The 14,395-nt window shown below is 28.8% G+C and overlaps 1 protein-coding gene across 4 annotated transcripts in view; it reads left to right on the top strand.

Moving 5' to 3' along the window:
• Positions 1-14,395, top strand: part of LOC129959518 (plexin-A2-like) — a 667,102-nt gene that overhangs the window by 394,301 nt on the left and 258,406 nt on the right. For 3 of the 4 annotated variants that reach the window (XM_056072387.1, XM_056072388.1, XM_056072385.1), the window contains exon 1: positions 12,025-12,436. The exons of the other annotated variant lie outside the window; for it this stretch is intronic. The gene's annotated coding sequence lies outside the window, so the exon portion shown is untranslated. Of the gene's footprint in view, positions 1-12,024; positions 12,437-14,395 lie in introns of those variants that run through there. 4 annotated transcript variants of the gene reach the window in all.

The raw sequence follows: 14,395 nt of genomic DNA, 5'->3' as shown, positions 1-14,395 counted from the left end.
ATTTTTTTCCCCCCTCAGGATTTTTTTTTATTTTTTATTTATTTATTCTTTTTATAGATGTTCCTATAAATGTTGTTTGAAATAAAAGGATCACTAGAATGATTTAATCAAATAAAAAGCGATTAATAATGCGATTCTTCGTCTTTATAAAAGGAGAATAAAAAAATAAACATTATTTTCATTCATAAAATAGTACAAATAAATCTTTAATAACGGAAGCAGGCAACTAAATACTAAAAAGAATTTTTAAATGGTACCTTTTTTTTTTCAATGAAAAAAAAACATAATCATATAAATTTGTAAAAATTATTTTGTTTTTCTTGTATTTCTTTAAGCATTATTTTTAGTATTGATATATGATAAATTATATCTCCATAAGCAATCATTTAATATTTCATTTCCATTGAAGTGTATTTATTAATCTAATCTATCAGCTAGAGGATAGTAGAGTAGTAGAGATAGTAGATAGTAGTAGAGTAGAGTTTTATCCTTAGGATCAAAATTGCTGCTTCGAGACATAATTACACCGAGAGTTGGTTCATGTGTCTCCCTCGTCATCTCATGATGGTTTTCAACTAAAGAGATTGGTAATGAAATCACTACCTTGTAGTTTCAAGATGGAACATTAATATAATTGAATTAAATTAGACCAAATCTGTTTAGAGAACAAATCGCTGCGCAGTTTCAAGTTGTTTTCTCGCAGTGGTAGATTATTGAGCTAAGTATTTACTCGTTACAATGAACATCTCAATGATCTGAGAACTTTTTAAATTACGGTTATAATCCATTTCAAACAGCAGAGATTTTAATTTTATTTTGAATGCAAAAGTAGCAGTGTTCAGAATTACTTTTTCCTGAAATTCTTCAAGATGGATATGGCATTTATCAGTGAATGTGCATCAGTTTTCAATATGATCAATAGTGGAAAATTTCAATTTGAATAATGTATGAGATAATGTCTATTTGGTGATTATTTACTTTTTTACTAATTAGAATCTTATCAAGTCACAAAAATGCTATTTTTCTTTAGTACGGTTCTCAAAAGTTTCAGTATTCAGATACATCTTTTTCTCGGTTTCTTCTTAATTAGCATGGTGTTTATAATCACCAATTTATCGATTTGTGGGCGAGTCAAATGGATTTCTTGAACTCGAAGTCCTTACTCTCCGAGCTTTACAGTTGGATAAGGGAATACAATTACTTAGGAAGTGGTTTTCCATGAAAATTTTAAGTGTGCTTAGTATTTATTGAATTTTCTTATAAGATGGGAAAAAAGGAAGGGAAAAAGAAGAATGTGAGCTTCCATAAGACTATTATCGACAAGTTGATTGTTTGCAAGCGTACATGCATGAATTTTGCCTTTGATCAATGTTGGAATATCATTTCAATTAATAATGCGTATTCAATGACATTTATTTGATATTTGTTTTATGCATTTTTAAAATGATTTCTGGGTTGATTGATGATTGTTCTGATAGCCCATAACGTGATAATGCCATTCTAATTTTTAAATTTCCATAAAATTAAAAAAAAAATGTATTTGCATATAATTTTAAAATCCTAGAAGTTTTGCTTCATCATGTTCAAACCTATAAAACATTGTAGGATTTAAATATGCTTACTAATTTCAATATATCTGTATTCTTAAAATCAATACTATTTTCTAATAACTCCAAATTTCACTCAACGCTTTATGCTTCGTTTTCCATACTCCTACACACGCTTGCTCAGCTAACCCATTTGAAGCTATATAAACTCTGAACGCTTTACCATCTTCACTTTTTTTTTTTTTTTTTTTTTTACTTTCTGCTCTCCTATGCGGAGTGTGTTGGCTCCTGCACATTGATTTAACAAAGAAATCCGTGCTGAAAATTGAACTCTTTCTTTAATAATCATAAGAAAGAATAAAAATCTGACTTTCAATTATCGTTCGCTTCTTTCCTTTGAAAATATATTTCAGATTATATTCATATTATTTATTTATTAATTCCGAATTACATTTCGTTGGCACTGGATCGAAAGTAAATTCTACTGTAATTCTTACTGCTGCTGGCCAAGAAAGATAACAGCAGCATTTTAATCAATCCTATAAACGCGCTTTATTTTTTTATATAAAAATATCTTTATATTCATAACATGAAGGATTGCATTCGCGGATAAAATAAAATTTTAAAGAAATACACAGAAAGGAAAATTATAATTGAAAATGACATCTTCAGATTTCATTTGAGCAATAATAATAAAACAGATAAGGATGTGCCAATAAAGTATTTTGACTGTAATCTGACTTCGAATACCCTATCCTGCTATTTCTAATAAAAAAAATTGCGTAAATGTTTTTTCGGAGAATATGAAGAGAGTCACATACTGGAAACTTTTAAAAATGTAAAAATAATTAAAATTCTGAAAATTGAATCAAGCGAAACTGAATGATATTGGATTTTGACTGGATAAGTAAAGGGAAAGAAAGCATCAGCAATTCGATTATTGTTGTAGAATATCATTTACCAACAAATGAACAAATCTTAATTTCTTACTTAAGATATTGTTATTATTAAAAACCTATAATTAATTACTTATGGTTAAATAAAATAAACATGGAATGTGAAATATTAAAAAATTTGTTCTTCTGTAGTATTCATTCGGCTAGTATTCCACTTGTGCTCCCTGTTTAAAATGCTGAAAACTTATCAAATTTTATTTAATTATTATTGTTTATTCTTATTTTCTCTAATACTCGCAAAAATTAGCGCTATTGTTAGGAAATGTTCCTTCACTACCTTCACTTCATGAATCTTGCGTTTTAATGTAATTATATATGAAAAATAACTTCTACATATCTTCTAAATATCTTTTCTACATATATTTATATCTCTGAGAATTAAATATCACTCTTCAGATATAAATAAAATTTTGAGGAATATATAAATTATTTATATCATGTTTTTCTTGTATCCAAATCGTATGTTAACAAAATCTAGGTAATGATGTTATGAATGTATGATTCTTTAAAACTTGTTTTTCTTACTGTACTTCATTTTTGCACTGAATTTAGAATTCTGAGCTCTGGTCTGAATGCTCATACACTTACCTGAGGATAATTTGAAAAGTGAACCAAAATATCGATTTATAAATACATGTATAATGCCTCCTCCTCCCATTTCAACCCCGGGAAAGAAAAAATTCAGCAGTTTATAAGTGAAAAATGGTTTTGTAAATACACTTCTTAAAAGGCTACCGGAAATTTGGATGACGTTTGTAGTCTTTTACAACGAGACTAACATTACGATTACTAACCACATGAATTTTCAGCATTCCTAAACGTTCTTTACCACTTTTATGACATTCTTTTAAAGAGCACATTAACTGCGAGCGAAGAATTTTATTTTCTTGTTCGGCATTGCAATACTTCGTTGAGATATCTTAAATGCTCAGTTTCTCTTCCCTTCTTGATAATTGGATGACTAGGCAAAAACCTCTTGACAAATATTTGCATATGTCAGCTTTTCTGTATGGGATAAATTTGCATTTTTGAAAAAAATGCTGGCAACTAAATTTGTTAATTTCCTCTAAATTTGAAAAATAAGCATATCTCTGCAAACATTGAAGATAAAAATGTGAAATTTTGTGTGTCTATAGATGAATGCAAGAGAAACATTTTATTAACTGACACTTTTATACAATGGGAGATTATATAAATTAATTTTTATAATTTTAAACCATTTTTTCCCACAGAAACCAAAGTAGTTTCAAACAATATCCCACCTTATTTAATGAAGCTTTGTAAATGAAAGTACATGTCTAGGTACAATATTTCAAGAAATAAAATTTTATTCTACTTTTTCAGTATTCCCAGTATAAGATATTGTCATAATTATGCTAATAATAGGAAATTCAGATATGATGTTTCATTTTGTGTCATAAATGTATTTTTTTTTTCAATTAAAATTCAAATAGTAGCAGAAACTGTGAGTTTATTTTTCTTGAAATCCAAATACGTCCACCAATACTATACGAAAAAGCCATTTCCCCCTTCACTTCCGAATACAGCTCCACCTTATATATAAATAAAAAAATACCTGAAAACGAAATAACTTCTTCCAGGTGCATATATTCGCTTATAGTTTGGAATAAAACAGAAACTCGCGTGGCTTATTCCTAAATCCACCATTGAGCTCTTTTCTTTTGGATCCAATAATGATTTTTTCCATAAAAAAATCTCTGAAAAAATGTTTTCTAATACCTTTCTTTTAGAAACAGAATAGCATTCCTTCTGTATAAATCAATAGCTTAGTCGAAGTATTCATAGCTAGTGGCAGAGCTCCTATAGGCTGGCTGAATGGAAAAGAAAATATCTCTTCCTATGTTGTATCCGTCTGTCAACCCTTTCCTACTTTATCACTCGCCTTTATCCTTGTCCAGCGGCAAGTAGTTATATAAATACCTGAAGTAATCCGGTACGACTTTGATGACATCATCAAGGACTTCTCCTTTGATCCCGCTGAGAAATCTGCGTTTCCGTCCTGCCACCAAATTAAACTGGAATTACTCCAGCGTTAAAAGCGATATTACACTGTATCGTATGATAAATATGCTGCATAAACTTGAATCTATCAACTAAAGTTCAACACTCCGTAATTTTGAATAAATGTAAAATAAGATTTTAATCATATATTTACTCCATTTTGAGCTATGTATGATTTGATTCGCCGATTCAATAATCAAATAAATCCACAGAATCAACAATGCATAAATGGAAATAGTCTAAAAAATATGAATAACTCGATAAATTAATTTCAAAGGTTAATTTGTCGAGTTTATTTGAAATTGTAATTGAAATTTCGTCTTCTGTTATTTAAATGTGGCACAAGTATAGCCAACTTAGCATATAAGCCTGAATTCATCGTCTTAAATTTAGAACGAAATTACTTTTAATAAACAAAATCATAATTAATTTATACTTATTGATGTAAGTTGAGTATATTTGCTGTCATAATAAAAAATGTGTGAGTAAACTTGGATCTATCAACTATAGTTTAACGCACTGTAATTTTGAATAAGAGCAAAATGTTTTAGTCGTCTGTTTATTTTGTTTGGAAGAATGAATGATTCGCCTATTCAAAAACCATATGAGGCAGTAAAATCAAAAATGAATAAACACATATCTTCTAAACGGAAAATGTGAAATTTAATTTATTCGGTTCGTTAGAAACTTTAATTCAAACTTCGTTCTATGTTTCTTATTTTTATTTCTCACATGTAGAAAATACAAAATTAATTTTATGCACTATCTTGGATTAATCAACTAAAATGTAAGAAGCTATTTATATGAATAAGTTAGATAATTTTGCTTGTATTAATAGATTTAAATTGCTCACGGCGGATTAATATTTATAAGGCCATCACATTTTTGTAGTATAATAAATTCGTGTATTTGGGTGTTGGGAAACTAAGACACAAATTTAAATTTATTAAATTTATATGAAATTTAATCTTTGCATTTTATTTATATTTATATTTACGATAATTACTTGCTACATGGGGGTAAATATGCCGAACAGCTTAAACGGTTGCAATAAATTTTGATACTATTATCCTAGAATTCTTTAATTCCACACAAAAATCTGAGATTTTGTGTTATTTTCCTAATTAAAACGAAATTTCCGAACAGTTAAAAGTTCTATTATATTGTATCTCATGATAAATATTTTTATAAACTAGTACAATTAACAAGTTTTTATTTAAAATAGTTATAGTAATAGTTCAGTCGTCACTTTGTTATTGTTAGATATATAAATTGAATTCAGTGAACTAAAATTTATTTGACAGCCGAAAAAGTTTATCGAATCGAAAGCCTTATAATAAGATCTAAATTTTTTTAACTAATCTAAAAAGTATTAAATGTTTAAAAAATAAACTTATCGAGTTTATTTAATATCTTAACTTGAAGCTGCGTTGCCATATTGGTTAAATGCGACTAAAATGCTACAAATTTCATATTCTTGGATAAATATTCATATTATATTATCAAGTGCTTCTTTTCCTTGAATTTTACAAAAAAAAAAAAAAATGAAGAAGGGGGAAAAAAAGAAAAAAAAAATCTTTCATGGCATCAAATAGAAAGTATAACTAAAGAGATAACAAATAAAATAAATAATAAAGAAATAAAAGAACCTCTTAAGTATAACTAAAGAAATAATCAACGATTTATCAAATGAAGTTTAATGTTATGTTAAGAGAACATGAAAAGAAATTTTATCATCGATGTGATGATATATAGTTGATCAACATTTATATGATTAAAAAAAAATCTTACTATCAGAAATTCGTACTAATAATAAAAGTATACTTTTTTCTTGGTAAGATGTTTGTAGAAAAACGTATTGTATAATCGCCTTTCTGAAGTGAAAATAGCCATTTGTGAAACGAAATTCACAAAGATTAATAAAGCACGCACTTCGTAAGCTGTTATACATACTGTGTTCTTAAATACAAAAAAAAAATTATTTAGTATTTCAGATAAAATCTAATATAGATATTCGAAATTTCAGACACAAATCTATATCAGATATTCATATATAAATCTTAGGATATGATTAATAATAATTCTAAAAATCAATTTCAATCCACTTAACAGAACTTACAAGAAAATGTTCATATTTTGTTTATGTAACCATTGAACATTTAAATGAATTTAAATGCACAAAAGATTAAAAAGTTTTTTCCTTTAGGTTTAATAATTTTAACAATTCGTTAATAACATTGAATAATATCAAATCTCCACAAAATGAATAAATTAGATAAAGAAATGCCTTTGAACTCACGATGAAGTATTTAAACGCTCCATTCTTCATATTAATTTTTAATTTTTATTTCTAGACCTTTTCGTTTTCTTCATTTGTCAATATTGGTTTTTAATTTTGAGATAAATTTTCACCTGATAGAAAAATGTCTTATTTTGATAAAATGATTTGATACGTTTAATATTAAAATCACCATCCGCTAAAAAGCCCTTTGAGTTTGAAATTATTAATTTTTTCCAACTTAAATGTGATAAAGTTACATAATTTTTTCCCAACTTAAATGTGATGAAATTACATAATTTTTCCCCTTTATTTAACTGAAATATAATGCAAGGAAACTAAATCATCAATAATAAATTATAATTGGTGTTAAATTATAATTATTTTAGTAAATATTGATTTAGCACGTAAGCACGTAAATTTAGCACATAATAAATTGTAATTATTTTAATAAATAATAAATTATAATAATTTTAAATAATAAATATATATTTTTTTAATTTTTAGAATCATTTCTGTTTGAATGAAAGATTTATTTTTTTTTGTCAGAGAGAATTTTTGTTGACAATAAATTTGTAATTTAGTTATGTCGTTGGCGTATCATAATTAAAAATCGATGGTTGCTATTAAAAATTCTTTAATTATTATTTTACAAAAAATTTGTTAAAACATCAGTGGATTATATGATTAATTTAACAGTATCAACTTTTTAATGAATTTTATATTGTCTCTTACTGATAAAAATTATTTTTAATCTCATTTTTTGTTGTGTACATAGTCCAATTTTAGTGAAGAGAGTAAATATTAATTTTCATGGGACTTATTTATGAGCTCCGCTAATATCTATGATAATTAAAATTTAAGGTTTAATACTAAGTTTTGTAAAATGTTTATGTTGATTTTGACGTTTTTGTAAAATAATAATAATAATATAAAGTTATTTTTAAGATAAAATTAAGCATGAAAAGTTTTGTTATGAATAGAATTAAATCATATAATTTTAGTACAGGCCTTATTAAATGCAAATGGTACTCTCATGTGAAGTCAAATGAAACAATGTTAGGTAGAGAAATGTTCATTGCATAGCAGCTTTAATAGTTTTTCATATTTACTGGTGAAAATTGTTAAGAAAATTATATCTGTAAAATTTTCTGATAAACTGTTGTAAATTGAAGTTACTTTTCCCTCTATGCTTGTCTTATATCTTCTCTTTGATGCTCCATTTTCGTACATTTTTTTTAATTTTTTTTTTATTTTGGGAAATCAATAAATTTTTTCAGAGAGACTTAAAGGCGCTTTTATTTTGCGCTAAAATGTTTCAATGATTATCTTACGTCAAAAATCCCAAGCCCTTCATTCTTACATTTATTATAAGAGAAAACGCCCATTATCGGCCAAATTAGGCTCATTAAAAGCATATGGCGTGAATTTATCACAGGAAATTGTTATCAAATCAGAACCCTGAAATCAATTGTAATGATTTTAATGAAATCCAGTTTTAAAATATTAAGTTATGTATATCGATTCCCAGACTAATTGATTAAACAAACAAACGCCAGACCGCTTGCATTTCATCGATTTTAGAATTACTAAAAGACAGAAATGTAATCAAATACACCATAAGCCAACATTTCATATTTCTGGAATCTGACATATTTCTGGCCAGCAAACCAAATAACACAGCTGCCAAAACAAAAGAAAGCGCAAAATAATTGAAATAGCTTGATCTGCTCTATGTGAGATAATATGCCAGGCGAGCATCATTCTTTCATCCACACTTCTGGAAAAATCATCGCGCATATTTCAAATTCCTCTAGAGGAAAAGATTATAAAAGCTGCTTGCTTCCTCTGCTGGAAGTAATTTCTGTTCTATGCTGAAATATGGATTTCACATGCGCTTGACTTTCGTTCCAAGGACAAAGAATCATTTTATTTCTTACGTTTCTTATTTCTTCGCTTACAGCCGCAAGGAAACCTATGTAAGAATTTGTCTAAAATTTAAAAGGTGTTAGTTTTAATTAATTGTATTTATTTAATTACACTCTATTTCGTTCATGTTTTCAAACTTTATTTACTATATATGTCAAAATTTTCGTTAATAGCGCAATTCTCATAATCGAATCACTTTATGTGGCAATGATGCGATAGATAAGAGAAGACAATTTAGCTTAGAATGCATTTTCCGACGACCAGTAAAAAATGGCTGACGATACCAGAAGTGAGATAGGTTAATTACTTAATAGCGACAAATTGTACGCGTATTGCGCAGTTGAAGAACCATTTTCTTTGAACAGGTGAGAACGCTTCTCAGTTTTAATTAATTGCCTTTATTTGATCACTCTCTTATTTGTGCATGTTTTCAACCTTTATTTACTATATATGTCAAAAGTTTCGTTAATAGTGTGTTTATCATAATCAAATTACTTAATGTGGCAATGATGCAGTGCATGGGAGGTGATGATTTAGCTTAGAATGCATTTTCCGACGAAGAACACCTGTAAAAAATAGCTGACAATGGCCAAAATGTTACAGATTAATTAATTAACCGCGACAAATGCGGAAAACCTTTTTATTTAAAGAAATAAAAGCAGTACTCAGATATAAACATGTATTAGGAATACTTTTACGTTCTACTCGCAAAGTTAAGCTTACGATTGAGACACAAGGGGGTAAAAAGAAGTATTTCCTAGCATTATACTGATTTTCCTCTCCTTATTCAGCGATTATATGTCGACTCATTTAAATAGAAAGAGACTTGCATTTGAGTAAGTTATAACTATGGACAAAACTTATTATATACGCCCGTTTGTTTATTTTATAATTTTAAGCGAGCAGTTCTTGTATATACATACAAATTTATTCCCTATATCTCGGAAACAGCTCAAACGATTTACATCAAATTTTATATTTAGATAAAGTTTTGCTTTTTAAGTCATACATAGGTGGATATAGATTATATATCTATAGAGGTGTGGAAAAACGCGATTTTACACACACACACACACACAAAAAAAAAACTTTTTTTTTATTACTAACTATTAGAGCCTTTTTCTATCTGCTCTCCTGCTGACAATGTCATATAGCGCCATCTCGTAAATTTTTGTGGCACCTGCATTTTTGCCATAGGATTATAACCTACTGATATCTCAGTAGCCAATTTTGTAAGATAGCGCTATATGACATCATCCGAATACGAATACGTTCGGTTCACATCCAAAAGCAACAATGCAATAATTGTGTTAACCAATTCGAATTCATTCATGATTTGTTTTTATTTAAATGACCAGTTCATATGTATGTAAGATTGAAAAACATTCATATGTAATCACTATGTGATTCGTATCTAAATATTTTCTCCGAAAAAACACGATTTCACACACACACATAAAACTGCAGAGTGAAATTTGGTTTTCCAGGTATATATTTAAGATTAGCACATTTCATTAATCAGCATTAAGAATTTCTGCTTTCTTTTCGCGATCGAGCTTATATTGTAAAGAAGAAGAAAAAAAAAGTAGCCGCAGCTAGATGTAGATAGACTTAATGTAGAGCCTCAGTAATTAAATTAGCAATTTAAAAAATTAGAAAAGCTTTAAAAAAATCTAAGCACGCACAATGTGCGCAGACCCTGAGTAATCACATAGATGCGCAAAGGTAAACAGCAGGAGTGATCACTCCAAAACTTTCTATCGTACCGTCTAATAAAAATCTTATCCCCCCTCACTTAAAATTACAGACCTTGAGCAAGACCGTGACGGCCACGAGTGCTCAGATTTTTATTTTCAGAGTCTCGCTCAAAGGTTTTCTGCTTTATATCATAATAAAGAAAATCAAATATGCATTACAACGCCTTTATTTTTCAAATGATTAAAACTAAAATTTGACATAGAAATACTATTTTAGTAACGAGATCATACGCCAAATTTCATTTATTTAAATCATCGCAGTTTTCAGTCATCGCATTTTCATGCATGCGAAAGTACACACTGACAGACTGACTGTGAAAAAATGAAAACCTGATATTTATTTACATTTCAGATGCTAATTTTGTATATTAAATTTTATTTACCTACCGTTTTAAGTTTTGCATTTATCATGCTCACTTGCACTAGGATAGACAGACAAACGTTCTTTGCATGAATTTCGTTCAAAATTTGATAGAAATCTGCAAATTTGTTGTATGGTCTATACATCAAATTTCATGCGTCTAGTTAAGCGCATTTTTAACTATCGTGCTCACAGACAAACATAATTACAAAAATGTGTTTTTGAGCCCAGAGAAATCTGAAACGTGGAAATTCCTCAAAAGCTCTCTCTCGAGTTTTTTGACGATTACAATATTTTTTTTCTTTGATTTCTTTGTATGATAGAAAATAATAATAATAAAAAAAATAGTGAAAATTACTAAGTAAACCTGTGAAGCAAAGAATCGTAACTCAAATTTTGGTTTAAAAAGTCAATAAAAATGCAAAATATAAAATATCTTTTATTTCCTGAAGAAAACCGATTTTAGTTTCGCTTCTTTATTCATATTGCTGGTTGAATTATTCCTTACAGTTGCAAAGTTAATCAAATGTCATTAAACTGATGTGGTATGGAATTTCGGAAAGCAGCGTACCGTCTCTAGCATTTTGCTCACCATATCACTAAGATTCAACGGTGCGAGAACCGCCCCAAATAACAAGTATCTTAAAAACGGAACTTTGATCTAATAAATTATGAATCCTTAGGATGCTACAATGGACAAAATTTCATATATCTAGAATCTGGCATATTTGTATTTTGCAAACTAAATAGCATTGTGACAGAAACGGAAAAAAAGCTCATACAAAATTAATGAATAGCTTCATCTCCGCAAGATTTTTCCATCAATCTTTTGGAAAAATCATCGTGAATATTTCCAACGTCGCTGGCGGAAAAGATCCTTGGAAAAAGCTGGAAGAAATTTCTGTTCCATGCTAGTAACACGAATTTCGCTTGTGCCAAACTTTCGGTCCGTCTAAAATCCAGAGAATCATTTTATTCTTACAATCCCCACCTCTACGCTCGAAATCCAAGACGCATGCGCCAGAGTTTCCCGAAGTCGAATTCCTATTGACCAAGATGAGAAATCCCGCGGTCCAGGAAATTCTCCGTTAGATGGCGATGTTGTACAGGAGGTCCCTCCCCTAGAGTTCGATTGGATGGCGGGAGCGCTTGGGTCATTCAGTCAGAGCTGAGCAAGGCGAGCAGTCGGTTTAACTCTGCAATTCTTCTTGGTGAACTTCGCAAAGGTCAGACTGAGTCATTCCGTTGCACACAAGAGCATCACTTCACACGCCCGTGCGGGATTTTTCCGTCGACCTAAGTTTTTTTTTTCTCGCTTCATCCAAAATCTTCTAACCGCTCCAAAATGAACGGTGCAAACTTATGTGAAACTTTTGCGCTCCCAGGATAAAACTGAAAAGTTTTTCCGTAGTCGTTGTTTTATTTTCACATTCTTTTGGGTTTTGCAAAAACTTAATACGGACAGAAAAAAACATTCCGTACTGAACTACTGACATTTATTTATCCATTGGTCTCCGGTATTGGAAAAAGAAAGACTTCATGAAACTTTTGGATAAATCCCGTCGTCTTAAATTCAATGCAAGTTGGTAAGCTAAATATTTTATAGTTTTTTCGTATAGTGTGATATGTTAATGGTTTGTTGTCACTTTGCGATATATAGAGGCCGGCGTTTTTTATTAATGGCGGTTTAGGGCAGCATTAATACTATTAAACCGGGAAACAAAAAATGTGAATTATTTTATATATAACGAAAAAAATTAAATTTTATAAATAAAATAAATTTTTTTTAAAGTTATAAAGAATGTGGAAAAATAGAATAATGCGCGGTATGTTTTCAAATTAATAAATATAAAATGCAAAACTTTTTTATTGTTTATATCTCTTTTAAATTTAACATTTTTTTTATCTGTTTTTAATTTTAAAAAGTTGTACGCTGTGTTAGGCGTATGAACGCGCGCATTACATTTTTCTTCGAATATTAATGATATATTTAATGAAAATAAGCTGTATGATTTAAGCAACAATGCTATTATTAAAAAATTAATTTAAATTAAAGTTGAAATTTTTTTAAAAATTTAATGTTGCGATTTTAAATACTTTGAGATAAATGAATGTTAGCATCGCGATATGCAAAAATGTAAAAGCTTTGTTTCTTCTCTTTTGTAAAAAGTCTATAGGCTAAACTTTTCTTTTTAATTTTGATAACGGAAAGCATTTTTCAATGCTTAAACGATTCGCTAATGCGTTGTTTCGTGCAACTTAAATTATATTGATCATGTTTGTTGCGTGTCGTTAATGAACATGATTACTAACTTACCATGAACTAAAATCGTTGCCAAATATCAACGATGTTTACTTGGCAATTTTCCCAAAATCACTGTTCTTGGAGTTTTTGATACATTTGTATACAGTCCCTTATTGCCAGTATTAAAACAATAGAATAGCGTGCATTGTCGACGAAAGTGCATGGTTCTTAAACTAACGAATTTTACATTTTTATCTAGATATGTTATGCATTATCATATCATTTTGTGGAATATAAATCTACTATTCCATTAGTTTCTAATGTTTGGGTAATGTTAATTCAAGTAATGGAGTTGTTCTTTTAAAAATATTACCATGTATATTTATGAGAAAAAAATTAAAACTTATTTAAGAAAAGGATGATTTTTATTAAATTGTGTATGCCTAATTTAAGAGTATTATTCAGTAGTTATTAATAACGTAACTTTCCTGTCGCGCGCACTGTGACGCTCCTCTTTTAACAAACTAGACTATTTTAACTACTAAAAACTTATTTAAGAAAAGGATGTTTTTTATTAGATTGTGCATATCTAATTTAAGAGTATTATTTAGTAGTTATTAATTAATAGCCGCATTTTGCGGTATTGCGCACTATGCCACTTCTCTTTTAACAAACTGGACTATGCAATTTTAAATTAAAACAATGTTAAATTAAAATCATACTAATTTTTATTTTATTAATGCGAAAAGTTTTGTATTTTTATTTATTTCCATGGCTCATGACTGCGCCATATCGAGGCTTGTACATATTTTTTCAGTAGAGGGGGGGGGCTAATGAAATGGTAATCTGACCAATTATATTTAACAAGTTGTTAATATTACTCTAATATTTCATAAGTCATGAAATTTGTACTTTTTACAAACATTTATTTGCAAATAGGCTAATACCATCGTTTTAATCGGACGCCTCAGCTTTTATCCTCTACTCAGCGTATCTGCCTATTGTGCCAATTGGGAAGTCCGCCACTGTTAATCAGTATAATAAAGATATGATTACCTACATGCATTTTTTATCATTAACCATAATACATACATCAGGATCTGTTACTATTTTCACTGTGATCTTAATTATTAAAAGTATGACATATAGCTGTAATTTTATCAGTAAAATAGAGTATATTTATTATATTCAGTTCTAATTCTACAAGAATATTAATTCTATTAAAATATGAATAAATATGAAAATAATTAAAACTTTTTGCGAATTCATATTATTTATATTCATTTTCATCGTTCCTTCT

This window comes from Argiope bruennichi, chromosome X1, assembly GCF_947563725.1.
Source record: "Argiope bruennichi chromosome X1, qqArgBrue1.1, whole genome shotgun sequence".
Taxonomy (NCBI): domain Eukaryota; kingdom Metazoa; phylum Arthropoda; class Arachnida; order Araneae; family Araneidae; genus Argiope; species Argiope bruennichi.
Note: the sequence above shows the minus strand (reverse complement) of the source record. Positions and strands in the feature narration are given on the sequence as shown.